The sequence below is a fragment of the Astatotilapia calliptera genome, chromosome 17, assembly GCF_964374335.1.
Source record: "Astatotilapia calliptera chromosome 17, fAstCal68.1, whole genome shotgun sequence".
In the NCBI taxonomy this organism is placed as follows: domain Eukaryota; kingdom Metazoa; phylum Chordata; class Actinopteri; order Cichliformes; family Cichlidae; genus Astatotilapia; species Astatotilapia calliptera.
Genome location: NC_137438.1, coordinates 25,724,559 through 25,739,701, shown reverse-complemented (window position 1 = coordinate 25,739,701; position 15,143 = coordinate 25,724,559). Strand labels below are relative to the sequence as shown.

Genomic DNA, 15,143 nt, shown 5'->3' with positions numbered 1-15,143 from the left:
ACACACGGAGAGACTAAAAATAAATGAGCAAACATCACAAGTCGCATTCAATTTATCACTGATCAGACGAGCACCGGGACGACACTTCTTTTTCTTCTCAACACACATAAACAGACTGGAAAATGAAGGCGTGACACAAAGTGCTAATCCTGCTGGTCTGCACAGTTTCAACACAGCTTTATTGCACATCTGCACTCTGGTGCACCATTCATCCCCCTCCAATTATCCCACTTATCTAAATAACAAAAAATGTTTCAGGCAAATGCACATTGGCCATTCTAAAGCTTTACCACAATTAGAGATTGTGGGGTTTATTCTTGAGTGTCACCATTAATGACATATTCATGTATGCTGCACCCCTAGCAGAGGTTTTGATGCTTTGTCCACCACTCCACTAATGCCATCACTTCACTTAATTACCCTCAATTAAGACACTATAGAAGAATTGCAAAGAATTGCTAATGAACTAATTTGGAGACGTGGAAACATTCAAAAGCAGTTCCTGGATTGAGGGCAATTAACCCCAGGCATTTTAGATAAGCCACTTCACTCCCTTAGCCCTTCTCTTTATACAAAAAGAAAATGTGAGCTTAAAGTGAAAGTCCACCCCCAAAAATGAGACAGTTTAATCAATATTTTGAGATAAATATCTGCTGACCATGAATAGGTACCTGAACTTGAATGCTTGTGCTTCTATGTGTTGCTAAGGGGACTGAGATATCATCTGGAAAAGATCCCATTTACTCACAAAACTCTACTTTATTCTTTCCACCCCATCTGCACTCCTCCACTGATTTTGTCCTGCGTTTAATACAAGTGACATGACTCAGTGTGAGCTGAATATGAGCCATCAGAAGAGTGGTGCTCATGACGACAATACTGAACACAGAAGCAAAGTAATTAAAGCTGAAATATAAGTAAAATAAAGATGTCGTTTTGAGACTGAGACTTAAAAAGACATTTGACAGGGGGTGATACCACGTTCAGTCATTTACTGTTTAGGTCAATTCACTATTGCTAAAGAAAACTGAGTTGATTTGATGCAACTGCTTTGGATGAAAATAATTTCTTTTACTAGCAATTATTTCTACATCAGCTGACTTAATGGGTGCTTTTCCATACTGTTTGCTTAGATTTAGGAAACAGAAGGCAGCAAAAATGACAGGTTTGGGAAAAGGTTTTGGTTTGGTTTAAAAAGTCCATGTTCACACCATGACACTACAGCAAAATGGCACCCAGTGCAGTTAAAAAACATGCCAAGGAGTCCTGCACAAGCATCGGAAGTGGGCCGTTTTCACCATTGCCATGACCCAGGGCCATGTCCAAGCAATATCTTGCACGCACTTCTTTGATGTCAACAGCTTTGACAAAATTAACAATAATAACAATACATTTTTACATATCTGACTTAATACTGTATGTCTGTTTAAATATGTATGGATATAGATATCCCAGCATATACTTTCAAGCTGTATGATTTGATATACATGCAGAGGAACTTTGTAAATGAGTGCTGGTTAGTTCTATAAAGACCTTGGACAACGGAGAAAGTGGTTCATCTTTTTACATAATCCAGTACAGATGGTCCTTATTTGCTTTAACATGTTTATGCTCAAATTGGGCAGCAAGTTACATTGTGTACTGCCAATCATCACACAGCTTTGGGCTGTTGTTTGGGGCTTAATGCACAGTGCCCACATAAAGTGTTCACACAGGGATGAATCAAATTTGAGAACTATTTTTAAAGAATGCTGGCATTCCTACTTAGTGTTATATATACAAAGTTTAGCGTATGGGAAGAAAGACTAATAGAGAGAAATACGATTTGCTTTTTGAAAATAAAGCCCAATGACATGCAAACTTAAGATAGTTTTGTTTTTTCTATAATGATAGAAAATTAATTAGCAAGCACATTAAATTGTTGTGACAGTTGTTTGGCCTGCTCCTTAAATTACAGGTGAATCCCATTCCCCATCCCATCTATCGAATCATGTGTATTGTATTTCTTCTACTCCCTCCTTTCTCCCTCGCTTCTGTCTTTTGTTCTGCTGGTCCTGGGAGGACTGTGGGAACAGCTTGTCACTGACTTGTTAAACCCGATCAAGACAAAATAGTCCTACTACATACAGCACATTTGCCTGCAATGACAACTCATCCCAACAGAATTGTTAACTGTTGAAAAGTTTACAACACCAACCTCTGCTTCCCCTTTTGTTTTTTTAAAGAAGTGATCACAGGATCAGCCTTACTTCATCCACTCAAATTCTCTGCAGCTTGGAGCGTTACAAAATACTTTCTATAGAGAACTATGGTGAGAGACTTGGTTTAAGACACCAAGGGGATTATTTCATCCTTCTGTTTAGCCGAGTGGTACTTCAGGTTTTTCAACAGCAAGTTAAAGTCTCTTGACAGCTGCTCACATTGATGGACAGCCTGCTGATCAATAAGCATTCTCAAGCACACTCAGTGGCTGACTGTAGTATTTAACTACCCTTCAAGTGGTTAAACACGAATAATGGTGACGTTCATGCATTTTTTAGGCATATTGATTTCAGAATACTCACATTAACGTCCTATTTCCAATAAGAAAGCCACATAATATAAATCAGTGGAAGCGTTTCAAGTGTTGGATCCAGATTTATTGCCTTTACATTAGTGGCTATGTATTACAGCACCATGTAACTTCAGTAGATAAATATATACATATAAGAAACTACTTTTTTTTTCAACTTTTCTTTGCTGTCTTATTTTATTCTTCAATTTAAAAAATCTCGTTTAAGAATATTAAAAGTATTGTTTACATAAATTGTGGTAAGCATACATGAGCAGAAAAATAGTATTAGTATTTTTTTTATACTTTGCAAACACACATTGCCTATCACAAGTGCAAATTTGTTATTCAGATTTGGCCTCATAAACCCAAATAAATGCATGACATCCCCAAAACAGAACAACAAAATGTGATTTGTTCTATCAGTTGCTGGGTTTGAAATGACAGCATTTGGTTTTCTTAATGAGATTGTATTATTTTCAAATGAAAACAATGTGCCTTAATGTCTGAGAGCCGGAAAAACAATTATACAGCTGCTTCCAATGCGCAAGGAAGAGGCATGCCAGCCAGCATCTCTCAATACAGATTAAGCATGTAAGATAGTTTAAGAAACTCATGTTTTTAAATGTATCCATCGTGCTTTTCGTCTTCCAGAATAGGTTATGCTAAGCATTGTGAAATCCTTCATGGCTTTGCTTTTCTTGGCCATGTGATTTGACTATATGGGTCCAGATGTTCAGTGGCGTCAGTCAAAATCAGTACATTGGAAATCTTTGTCGAGCAGGTGTACAAAGCTTTGGATCAGAGGTGATGAGAGACAGAGCCGAGATGAAGACAAGATTTCTATATTTCAGTAAAGTTAAAGCACACCACGGCCACACAGCTGCCATAAAAGTACATTACCGCTGAATTTTATATATGCACTTTGATGTGTTTGCTATTTTCCGGATAGTGCATTAGATGACTCTTTGTTCATCGTGTTTCTGTTAATTGGGCAATAGCGAGTCCATTAAAACTGCGATTCTCTATAACTAATTGCAGTGCACTCGAGCCACCCTTTGAGGCTCTCCTGTTCATCAGCATAACACAGGTGTGAATGCAACACGTGACGCATCTGTGGCCATTTAGGTGACTGCTCGCGGCACTAACACACACACGCACTCACATGAGTAATGAGCAGCGTATGTGCATATACTGTGAGTCGTGCATGTCAGAAGCAATGCGAATAGGAATAATTAACGCATGTAGTGGATGTTTTTGTTGTCACCCTACTTGTTTTTGGCACATGCAATCAGATGGGATTTAAGGATTTATCACGTTCCTGGAGCATTTACATGAGTCACTGATGTATTATTCTCTCATAGCCGTGCAAAACCATGTCTGATAGCTGTCACTAGATGACAACAGCCTCTCTTCCGTCTCTTACTTAGTTTTTTCATTTCTCTGCAGAGCCTTCCCACTTTATATGAAACCTCTCTGCATTTTAGCATTTTTTTTTCAGTTGCTACATGAGCCACATTGTTAAATAATCCAAATATAGTATGTTTCCCAAACCTAAACTAGTACCACTTGATACATTTTAATTGGCAGGTAGGGTTCAGGGTGGCATCATTCACTCGTGTGTAGTCTCTTTGTCTCTGAATCAGAAAACACTAAAAAATCTTCATGGTGATTCGATCAAATTCAGCATAGAGGAAGAAGAAAGAGTTACCTGTGTTACCTGCATGTTGGATGATCTTGGGAAGGGTGCTGGTTGGTTTAGGTCTATGAAACTGACTTCAGCTTTACGGGCAGATGACCTGTTAATAGGCAAACACATAAACACAGAACCAGAGTGACTTTAAAAACTACTTCCCCAGTAGATGTCAGTAAAACATTCTCATCCTCTGTGTGTTTTTCCAAAAATCTTGGCTGTGTGGCAGATTTTTTTTTTTTTTGAGAAATACTGAATAACATCAAATCACTCCAAGACTTTAATAGCAGCAGTCCAGTTCAGAAAATGTAATGTTGTAATAAATCAGGCAGAAATTCAGCTTTCAAACAAGTGATAAGCGGTTAAATCTGATAAGCGCCAGTCAGTTATGATAAAAGGAGTCATTCCGCTGTGAGAGCCGTCTTCAGAGAGAGAAGGGGGGAAACTAAGTCCTTACAATGTATACAACTTGACACAAAGCAGGTCCTGTTGGCCACGTGTTTAGATAATCAACAGGTTTCCTGCAAAGACACGTATGCATAGACAGAAATACATGATGCAGGTCTGAGAACTATTCAGTTCTTCTTTTGTTTGAATTTAGATTTCTTTTCAAAAAGTACTTGAATAATTAAAGATTGTTTCTTAATTAAAAGTACACTAAAATCCACGTCGATGAAAATATTGAATTTTGCAGACGCAAGGTGAGCAAGCTTTGCTTTTTTTAATTTAGCATCGTTTATATTCGCTCTCCTTGGTGCTGAATCTAAAAGTCTACGCGAAGCTCTCACTAAGGCTTTTTTTTTAAATGGGAAGAACTATATATAAGAGAAAAGCCACGAGCAAAATTCTGTCTTTTCAATCAAAATGACAGTGATTAATACACCCCAGCCAATTAAAATATAATCTGAAGAAAAAATCCAATGTCGTTAAAAATATACTAACGGGCTAAATGAGCTGATTTGCCGCGGAAAATCTGTGGCAAGCGTGTGTGATTCTCCTGGCATGGGGTTTAATTAGTGTACCGACGAACAGCACTCTTTCAAGCTGCGGGTGATTTCTGTTTTAAATCACGTGTTGCTGCACTAAACTTAGGCTGGTTTCCCTGAATCTGAAAGGCAAATAACGACTGTCGTTACCGTCAAAGAGAAGCCAGCCTACTTCTTACGGCTCTCTCTCCCTTTCTCTCGCCGTCTTGCTCACGCACCCCCACCCCCTCTCCACTTTCTCCTGTGCAGCGCGTTTTGTCTCCAAAGCCCGTCTTCAGAAGCATGTCCTCAGACATGCAACAGCGATGCGATGAAGCGGACCAAAAAGAAGCCACCGGCGTGACAACATAAAAGCAGGTAAGCTGCTGACTGAATATTGGCCCCTTTATGATCAATAGTCTGTGATTTCTGAGAGGAACCAAAGGATTCGATATTTTATCTGAAGCTGTCAGACAAGAAGCGCTTGTTCTTTCAGTAAAAGGGGTTTATTAAGCTGTCTTGCTCAAGGACAGTCCGAAAGGAGGAACTAGTTGTGGTCAGGAGTTGAACCTTGGACTTTCTTTCTTTCTTTCTTTCTTTTAGTATGGGACTATATCTATATCCGCCAGGTTGCTCACACAGCCACATCAACACCTGCATATACATTCAATATGTGGAAACTCGATTGTCACGGTGCTACTCCGAGTGGGGTTTATTCTGATTTCAAACATTTCAGCGCTGTTTTGGTTTCATGGAGTGGCAAAAGTACATAACTCCTGTTTCACGTAATTCAGCTCAGAGAAAACATCCCGATCCTCGGTGACTATTGAAAAATATTTTTACACCTTATATTCGAACTAGAAAGAGCCCGTCTAATATCTACTGCTTTGGAAGCTATGCGCAATGAACACAAAGACATTTCAACAGCTCCCTGTGCCAACATCGGTGTCTTTGCGCATCTTAGATGGAGCAAGGGGAACTTTGTGGTTCTGATATACTTTTTTTGACAACCCCAGAAGCGGAAACAATTTCAGAGTCATGGACCGCTATACCTTATTAATTTTGTCAGTATTAAACGATCACGCGACCATTGCGCGCATTTTTTTTTGATCAAGTATTCAAGACGTTAAAGCCTCATTTCACCGGACATTACTAATTCCAGCAATCTGTTTGTGGATCGTTTCTAAAAGGAAGAGCCAATTGACTTACTGGAACCATAACGTGTGCTTAAAGGACTCCAGTGTGACTTGGATAAAAGCGCTCCGCATCGTTTCTTTCAAGTCTGGATAAAATTGCTGGTCTAATTTCTGCAGTAGGACGCAAATAATTCCCAATGGTGAGAAAACTCGCCTTTTGACAATTCCAACGTGCTGAAAGCTTATGTATACAGATCTGTGAAAGTCTATAATTGTCCAAAAGCGGTTTTCTCTCGTCTCATTAATTCGATAAAACCATTCTTGATTTCAGCAAGCTTTTTCGCCACATGTTCACATTCCCCGTGTTTTCAACAGCCATCGCAATAAAAAAAAATCATATTTTTTTTCATATTTGCACTGAGATCTACCGCCACCTTTTACAATGAGATTAAGAGACGATTTGGCGTCGAAGCCGCACCAGAGGTGCGTAAAAGCGCAACGCAACAGAACAGATTTGAGACTGCGTGTTTCTGTCGGATTTTATAACCACGGGTCTTATAGTTGATATGTTTTACTTCTAGATTGGATCTTCCAGTCATGTTTAACGACAGATAGAGAGGCTTTTGCCACTAAATCGAACGGGGGGCTCAAAGGTAAACCTGTTTCTGTTTCAAGTATTTAGATTTTTTTTTATTTGTTTATATCAAACAGCGTTTGGCTACAAAATCTATTGTTTTTTCTAATCTGCACGACAGCAAAATTAACCGCAGTCACAGTCGTGTGACTGGAAAGGAGACCAAAAAACCCCAACAAAAACTAACAAACAACAACAACAAAATGCACTCTACTCCTACTGTATCGTTCGGCTAGATTAATCATCGCAGTTGGACGAGCCCTGTGGTTCGCTGTGATGATTGGAGATTAGGTTGTAGTTTAGGGTCATTTAACTTCACTGAAAAGTTACAGCCAGAGAAGAGGGAGAAGAGGTTTTCTTGGAATTGGGGCAGGTGTGTGTGTGTGGGGGGGTTCCCTCAGTTGTTACAGTGGGGAGAAAATCAGGTTTCGCCAAGACTGGCGGCTAATTCTGACTAAGAGAAGAGGAAACATATGGTCTCTCTGTGTTCCTCTTACCTTGATTTTAAGGACTTTATAATAAGGCTAAGTACATTTTGCTTGTGCGTATTCGCTTCTTTTTTTCTTAAATATTTAGTCTGATGCAGTTCACCAACATCTGTGCTGATATCTGATATTTTCAGCATTGTGTTGTACAGTTAACTGCTGTGGCTTGACCTTGATTACGTTTTGATTCCTGACTGTAACTGGCTTTGTTTAAAGAGCTGACGAGTAAACAACAAAGACGTGGTGTTGCCTTAGTACCTCCTATCCACGCGGAACGTTAACACGATGCTGGTTTTGTTCTTGTAAAATCATTATTAATTAATGTGACATTTGATTTAGTTTCTTGCCAGAAAAAAAGGATTTCCACTTGGTGTGGAATCCGTTTCGCGCCGTTTTCATCTTTGGAATTGCACTACAGGGGAACTAGCCCAGTTTTCAGTGTGACGAATAGTGTTCATTTGGCAAAACTCTTAAAACATGATGAAGTCAAAAGGAAACCAATATCAAAAACGTCAACAGGTTTGTGCTTGAGACAAAAACATGATTTTTTTTCCTGAAAATGTTTAATATTGCTGTATGTGAATGTGCAGATAAAGTTGTTGTCTACTTATTATGTTTTTATGGGGAAAAAGCAACTAAAGGCAAAAAATAAATTCCATTAGGTGTAGAAAAATCACTCAACAGATTCACAGGACCTCTAAAAACACAAATGCAAAAGATAATAATCACTGAAAATCAAATCCAAACCTGGATCAGTCATATTTATTACATAATAGCATTATAAAAGGTGATATTTGTGTACACTTGGTAAAGTGTAGCTTAACTGTTGTAGCTGTATAAAGTGCGACTGTTTCACTGTGCTACCCACGTCTTTTTCACAACTCCAACCACTTTTTAAGTTCCCAAGGCTTTTATTGTGTCCCTTTGTTCCTTCCGTTCTGTAGCAATGAAATTTTTTCTCTAAGCAAGTATTCGTTGTAACTTTCAGCAACTAGTTGCTGTCCATTTCCACTTAAGACCATGTCTGATACCATGATGCTGATAGGTGAGATTTACATGAACTGTGAGTTATTCATTTTTGATCTATTAGATTTTTTTTAAGTTATTTATAATTTCATGAAGCTTGCTGAGGTCTACTAAGATCAGATGTGTAGCTTGCCTTAATTTAAACCCTTTTCTTTAACCCTACTGCTATTCCATGAAATATGCAGATGACAGAGTGTCAGCATCTGGTGTCCATGAGCTTGACTGATGTAGTAAATGATGACATGCATTGATTTACATATCACCCTGCAGTTCTGCATGAATATTGGTGTCTTTGTTGTTGATGCAGATGAGAGTAAAGTGACAAATATTTAATAGATTAAGTGTATTTCTGGGATTTAAGAATCATCACCTTTTGCTTTGCTTTTGTGTTTAAAAGTGATCTTTATTCCTGATGTGTACAAAACATGCTAATGAAAGCTCTCATTCTTGTTTGATGTCTTTCACGTTGAAATCATGACGATTTTAACCAAAACCGTGCTTCATAACAGTGAGACATGCATGCACGTACACTCAAATGAAATGGAATGAATCAGTCTTTCTCGGTCACATTCACACGAAGGACGGAGAGCGAAGCGATTGAAGGAGGAGGCTCATGTCAACGCTGCTACCTTCAGTGAAGGCACATTGCACACATATTGCTAAATCTGTGCTTTTGGCAGTGTTGGAAACAGTGTTACAGACAAGGTTGCTTTTGTAAATAGTTAAATTTAGCCAGTGGGGTGCCTCTTTGCATGGACATAAGCTTCTCAGTTGTAGAGAGGCTGCACAGTGCACATTAGTGAATCTGTGTATCTGGCACACACAGAAAGGAATGTCTAATTATCACGCTTTCAGCCGCAGTAGGGTCCTCTATTTGCACTGAGCTCCTGCTCTAATCGCTGTCTTTTTGTTGTCATTACACACTTATTTATTTTATTTTTTATGCAGTTAGAATGTTATTTTTGCTCCATGTGGATGAGCCGGAAAGTCCGTGTGGCATCGGCTTGGTGTTGAAGGAAGCAATTGAGCAGAAGCAAAAGAATGGGCTCAACTGATCTGTGGAATTTTTCTGAAAGAGATGAAAAGAGATGAAGGGGTTTTACATAACAGTGAGCATGTTGTATACAAGTACAGATATATATGCAGGGATATGAGGTTATGCGAATGAAAAGAGTGACGGATGAGGATGTCATTGACTCATACATATATAAACGTCGTTTCACAAGCCTAAATATGCATATCCTCAGTCAGAGCGTGCAGATTTTCATACGTTGAAGCTGATTCGGCCAGTGGAACAAATGACCAATGTACCATTTAGTTGGACTGCTTCTCAGATGATGAGCGACTGCAGAGCTTTGCAATATGAAGTGGCTCTAAACCACTGCACGAAGTGGCATTGATTGGACAGCATGAGAGGAGGGAGATTCCTCCTTAAGGTCATTATCAAGCAGACAGAGAGAGTTAGACGAAACAAACCAGTGTAATTGCATTTGTAACAAAAGACTTGGAATCAATGGACTAAGCACTACGTACAGCAGTTGGTCAGCGTATTTCATCAACATTCAAATGGATCCAGTCTCACTGTAATTGCTTATAAAATCTATGCTACGAAATTAGTTCAGCAGTTCTCTATGATGTAGTCTGTTCTCTTATGTCGCGATTCAGAATGTGTCTGACAAACCAGAAACTTTTTAACACTTTATAACATTTAATGAATTTTGACAGATAATTATTTATACATAATATTGCTACACGCATACACATTGACATTTGATGATGTAATAACAGGGACTATTAAGCTTCATGCTCTTCCAGACATCTACATGTACAGTCTAAGTGCACAAAAAACTAAGTACACCCTTACTGCATCGATAGAAATCAAGAGGGGAATTAGCAACCAGGTGTAAGAAAAGTGTAAGACTTCAATTCAATTCAATTTTATTTATATAGCGCCAAATCACAACAAAAGTCGCCTCAAGGCGCTTCATAGATACAGAGAAAAACCCAACAATCATATGACCCCCTATGAGCAAGCACTTTGGCGACAGTGGGAAGGAAAAACTCCCTTTTAACAGGAAGAAACCTCCGGCAGAACCAGGCTCAGGGAGGGGCGGCCATCTGCTGCGACCGGTTGGGGTGAGAGAAGGAAGACAGGATAAAAGACAAAAGACTTCTTGGACAAACTTCTTTCGACAGATGAGACAAAAGTGGAGATATTTATCCATAACAGACAGTGCATCAGCACAAACACCTCATACTGCCGGGCATGGTGGTGGAGGGGTAATGGTTTTGGCTTGCTTTTTAGCCACAGGACCTGGAAAACTTGCAGCCAATGAGTCAACGATGATCACCTCCGTATATTAAATTACTCTAAGTATTCTAGAGTTGAATGTGAGGCTTTCTGTCCCACATCTAAAGACTGGCTGAAAATGGGTCATGCAACAGGATCATGATCTCAAGCATACCAGAAAATCTATAAAAGAAAGACTGTAAAAGAAAAGAATCAAGGTGCTGTGATGGCTCATTCAAAATCCAGCCTTTTTTGAAATACTGTGGTGGGACCTAAAGAGAGCTGTGCAAGAATGAATGCCTGCAAGCATCAATGAACTGAAACAACACTGTAAAGATTGGGACAATTCCAGAGAGACTGCTAAAAGAAAACAAAGGCATTGCTGCTAAAGGTTTTTCTACAATATACTGAATCATTGGGTTTAGTAAGTTTTTCGTAGGACTGCATAGAGTTCTTTTTACATTACTATTGCAATGCTGTCTGGTTTGGTTTATCTAGTTCCTCAGGAAGTTGCAGCTCAAGGCCTGATCAAGATCAAACAGCAATGTCTACAACCTGATTTCTCAAAAGAGCTGGATTATACTTTAGGGTTGTATTTCAAAGGCGTTGCATGGTTTTTCTTTTAGTCTAAAATTGATGTGAAGTTTCTTATTGGCTTGACATGTCAGATATACTTTTTAGATTTTTAAATAATACATCTCCCAGATCCTCTGTAGCTGGCATCCAACTTACCAGCTCAATGCCTAGTCTCTGGGAATTTTGTTTTTATGGCCATTTCTTAAGAATACTTAGGACAGATCATTTTAGCTTGGCCTTTAATTTAGCTGACTCATCATTATGTTCTTTTTTTCCCTTTTTGAACTTCAGGTTCTATTTTCTTTTTTTAATAAAGAACTTTTTTCCTTCTAAATTTTATTATATCCACTTTTGTTTTACCATTTTCAAACCCGAAGCCACAGAGCTAAGCTGTGAAAGGTTGAATTGCTTCCTGGACTGGAAAACTTCAAGCACCTCATGGTTTTGTTAACGAGTGGAGAAACTCCCTGACAAATCGGTGCAGGACGCCACAGCACATATCTGTCGTAAGAAAGGGCTTAAGACTCTCAGCTAACGTGGGAAGACCTCGGTATCCCTCTTAGAAGTGCTTTAGCTGGTGGCTGGTAAGAGGAAAGCATGGACATATCTGTCTAGAATACCTCACCCACTATGAGCCCAACCCTTGTTTTGTAAAGCACATGTTCGTGGACATGGCATGTGAAAACAATTTAGTTCATTCATTAATTTTCATTTATAAAGCGTTATTTTACTCTTCTATTGTTGGACATTTTTTTTAACTCTTTCGACTGAAGTTTGTGTACACAACTTTTTTAAAATGAAAATAGCTGCCTGTTTTTACTCTTGGGTAGCAAAACCAAAAAAATGAAAGATGTTCAATTTCACGATAGATTTCAGTAGAGTTCAGTTCTAATATAATTTTCTTTTAGCTTATTTTGTTATGTATTTTACTATGTTATAACTGATACCATGACACATTAACTGGAGCCATATGGAAATAATAAATCACTCTCCTGATGAAATATACTAATATATACACAACAAAAAAACTCTTCAGGTGGACTTTTGACCAAAACAGGTCACCATTGGTAGTACTGAATTTTGGGCAGAAAATAGAAATAAGATACGGCCACACTTTAGAGGACTAAATAGTAAAGTACACTTTTCAAACATTGTAAAATGTCCTTACTCTTTTTTCAAAAATTAACATTATCAACATCTTATCTTAAATCAAACTGGATGCAAAATGTCCCGGTGGTGCATCTTCATAACGTTAGCCCTTTTACCCTAGCAGCATTGGTCTGTGTTGCATTCCTGAATAACAGAACCTGAACAGCAGTTGAAATGCGACAGCAGCAGTCGTAAGTACTACCCTCTAAACCTCTGGAGATTCCTTTGAATGTGGTGCACTTCCAAAAGCCTCAGGTGTTCTCCAGTCTTGCCACTCACCCAGCAATAATGCAAGGCAGCCATTCTTTGCTCTTAATTACTCTGAGCCTCAGTACCAGATAATTCCAACCAGCTTTATTATCTGGCTCAGCCATTGTCATTTCCTCCATAAAACATTCAGATTTGGTATTCCTGTCTGCTCACATCTGACCTTGGCAGGGAGGCGTTATTGTAATTGCCCACAGGCCAAATTCCTCTATGACTGGAGATTGTAAGACACATTAGACTAAAAAGGTGGAATCTAGCTTTCCCTCTGACCTATAGCATATGCTTTTACACACAATTAGGGCCTATTCACAGAATGGCATTACCAAGAGAGCTCTGTGATGTGGACAAAAACAAAGAAAGAAGGTAGGAGTGAATTTAGATTGCTTTCTTTTTTTTCTTTTTGCAGTGCAACTTTAGCAGCAGGGGGAACAGCTTCAGCTGGTGTCACAAGTTCTTGTAAATGGCGCCAACATGACAGGGCGCCTTAATATCTCACTGTGCTGCTGCAGATGTTTTTGAAGTAGCCCTGCGTGACTTTTTCTTCTTGTTGGCGAGGAGCACTAACAAGCAATTAGCCAACAGGAGGAGTGCTTGGTATTTCGTGGGACGAAAGCTGAGCTTACAGTCTAAGAAAGCTCTTTGTTTTGCCTTTGAAGGTTTGGTCATAGGAAGGAAAATTCGCAGCAGACATAAATGCAGGTTAAAATCATTTAGGAACATGAGGCAGAGGAGCGATGCTCCTAGTGTTTGAAAGATGTAAAATGACCAAACAGAAGATACAGATGCACATAACCTTCATTATACCATTGGGAGTTTTGTAGATTTATACAGCAGATTATATAACAGTATGTGTGATCCATTAGAAGTAGCTGAGCATTAATTCATGCTAAGTGCGAGTCAATGAGCTGCTGGCGGTTGATTTCTATTTGAATAGGCAATAAAAGTCAAACTGTCTTCCTGGAGGAATTGCTGTCCTAATTACTGGCCTGCCTGAAGCTGATAAACAGGAATGATCATCAGTTGGACACGCCATGTACTCAACGTCAATAATGAATCACAGTCATTTCTTCCCTGCCATTCTCTTGTTCTTACTACAGACAGATTATGCCATCTGTTAGCTTCTTGACCACTTTGGTGCAAGTTGAATGGTTAGTGGATAGACTGCCATGAAATTGGATAGGTATTCATGTCTAGGTAACCGTTAGAAGACATAATGATGTTTAGCATCGCTGTTTGTCATGATGTTGTGATAGTTTTGATAAAATTTGCTAATTGGTTTATTATAATGGAAAACAACACAGCAGTTGTTATACCTGTGAACACTGATGTTGTAAGCATGTCTAGCTAGCATTAGCATGCACGACTATAAGCTTCATTTCAGTTTGCAATTCTAAAATATGATCATATATTTTCTTATTGGAGTTTTGAGAATGTTTTGTAACAACACTGCGACTAAAAATTTAGCTAGAAAACTCAAAATGTGGCTTTTGCTACAAATTTGCTTTTTTAGAATCAAATTCAATTTTTTTAAGGTAGGTATTTAAACTCAGAATGGCTCTTTATTGTAATTAAAACAACAAACCTAAAATACTTTAATGGGGTACTTTGAATTGCAATCAGTAATGACACAAAAAGCAATGAGCAGTCTTCTCTTTGAATATTCCTTATTGCATTTTGGATCTACAAACTATCAATAAACTGGGCTTTTTTTAGGAACAGGTCTGTTCATTTTAAATCCCTAACAAAAATAGAAACTACATCCAGCATACATACACGCATAGATCTTATTTCACAATTAAATATAACTGTCTACAATGAAAAAAAATTTACTTCGAAAGCCAGACATATTGCATTCAGAGCTTTGAAAATCACTAATTTTAGAAAGCATTAGTTGAAATAGCTTAAAGGATTTGAAGTGTTACAATTCAGTGTCTATAGAAAAAAAAATAGATTTCGTTTCCAGACAGTTTACAAATTGTCAGAAAGAGTATGAAACAATTACATTCTGTCTTCAAATTCCCTGTGAGAAAAAGACCATGTGTGAAATCAAAGCTGAATTAGAGCTGCCTCTGAGACAGATGACTTCACACGAGACGCAATACTGTGTACACACACAGCAGATGAACATGGCCGTGGCCCTGGATACTGTGGATCAAATCAAAAGGTAAACATTCTTCTCTCCACACTGGAAAAGAGGCTAGCGTAGTGGCTGGCACAGCAAGAAGGGAGCATCGTTTAACCAGGTCAATATTATTAAGTCCAGTCATAAAAGTAGTCTGTTAATGTTATTGCATCCGGTGTCACCTCTTGTTTTATTCCTGTGATTTGGCAAGTGAAGACTTGTTTATTGCCTGAGGTGTAACCTGGTTCT

At 38.6% G+C, this 15,143-nt stretch overlaps 1 protein-coding gene across 1 annotated transcript in view; it reads left to right on the top strand.

Moving 5' to 3' along the window:
* The first annotated feature begins 5,454 nt into the window (after positions 1 to 5,454).
* chrm2a (cholinergic receptor, muscarinic 2a) overlaps positions 5,455 to 15,143 on the top strand; it is an 83,664-nt gene continuing 73,975 nt past the window's right edge. The window contains exon 1 of the mRNA XM_026146101.2: positions 5,455 to 5,587. The gene's annotated coding sequence lies outside the window, so the exon portion shown is untranslated. The remainder of the gene's footprint in view (positions 5,588 to 15,143) is intronic.